This window comes from Phacochoerus africanus, chromosome 5 (assembly GCF_016906955.1).
Source record: "Phacochoerus africanus isolate WHEZ1 chromosome 5, ROS_Pafr_v1, whole genome shotgun sequence".
Taxonomy (NCBI): Eukaryota; Metazoa; Chordata; class Mammalia; order Artiodactyla; family Suidae; genus Phacochoerus; species Phacochoerus africanus.
In genome coordinates this window covers 91,314,410-91,316,018 of record NC_062548.1, presented here as the reverse complement: position 1 = coordinate 91,316,018, position 1,609 = coordinate 91,314,410, and the positions used below count along the sequence as shown (strand labels likewise).

Here is a 1,609-nt window from a genome sequence, read left to right as displayed (position 1 = left end):
GCCCAGACACACCCAGGTGTGCACAAGTGTGTGCGCGCACACACACACACACACTAAGATTATGCCCATGCCTACGGGTGTAACCGCCCATACAGACATGTGCTGCCATGGGAACATGGGCACAGAATACATAGCTGGTTCCCCTCATATATATTTTCAAAACAGTGTTTCTTTGGTGATGTCTTTTTTAGTCTCCTTGTTTCCCTGACTACAGGTTGAGAATGATGAAAAGCCTCTGAGTGCTTTTTAGTAGGTTGTTCTCTACTGAACATGGTGGCCGAATGATTGTATTTCTAGTCTGATTCGAAGTCTATTGTAATAATTATATCATTCATCTATTTGCAACCAAACTCAGAATATGTTTGCATAAACTACCACCCTGCCTGAGAATTAAGAAGCTTGGATCTCAAGCTCCTCTCCTGCTTTCAAGGACTGCTGTTGCCCCATCCCTCACTGCCTAGACTTTCACTGCCACCTCTGTTCCAGACCTAGGTGGTATTTCTGACCTCTGTGCCTTGTTCATGTCAAGTTCTAATGTAAGCCTCTTCCAATTCCTAACTAACTCCCTATGCTATTTTGAGCAAGTTGTTAAAACTCTCTCAGCCTGTTTCTTTGTTCACCATAAAGAAGCTCCACTGTACTCACCTCAACAGTGTACATACTAAAATTGGAACTACACAGAGAAGATTAGCATGGCTTCTATGCAAGGATGACACACAAATTCATGCAACATTCCATATTTCTGTCCAGTATCAGATGAATGAATAAAGATGTATATACATATAGATATATAATGGAATATTACCAAGCCATTAAAAAGAATGGAATAATGCCATTTATAGCAACATGGATGGACCCAGAGTTGATCATACTAAATGAAATAAGCCAGACAAAGATAAATATCATATGATAAAACTTATCACAATCTTATTAACTTATCACATTAACTTATGATATCATTATCACAATATTAAAAAAAGATACAAATGAACTTATTTACAAAACAAAAATAGACTCACAGACATAGAAAATAAACTTAAGGTTTCCGAAGCAGAAAGGAAGGAGAAGGATAAATTATGAGTTTGGGATTAACATATGCATTACTACTATATATATAATAAATAACAACAAAACCTACTATATAGCACAGGGAACCATACTCAGTATTTTATAATAACCTGTAAGGAAAAGAATCTGAAAAGAATATATACATATATGTATATACACACATTATTAAGAATATAGGAATATGGGAGTTCCCTTTGTGACTCTGGGTTGGAAAGAGGTTCCAACCCTGGCCTCTCTCATTGTGTTGGGATCTGGCATTGCTGCAAGCAGTGGCATAGGGGATGCAGCTTGGATCTGGTGTTGCTGTGTTGTCAGCTCTGATTTGATCCCCAGCCTGGGAACTTCCATATGACATGGGTAAAGCCCTAAAAAGACAAAAGAAAAAGAAAAAAGATGTAAGAAAAAAAGATATATGTATATATTCTGTATTGCACACCTGAAACAAACACAGTATTGTAAATCAACTATACTTCAATTAAAACAACAGAGATTAACAACAATAAAAAGAGGCTCCATTGGTCATTGGAGCTACCATTTACTG

General features: G+C 37.1%; 1 non-coding gene across 1 annotated transcript; it reads left to right on the top strand.

Moving 5' to 3' along the window:
• The first annotated feature begins 637 nt into the window (after positions 1–637).
• Positions 638–744, top strand: LOC125128604 (U6 spliceosomal RNA). Its single transcript, XR_007135298.1, has one exon. It is a non-coding gene; the product is annotated as a U6 spliceosomal RNA (small nuclear RNA).
• Positions 745–1,609: the final 865 nt, after the last annotated feature.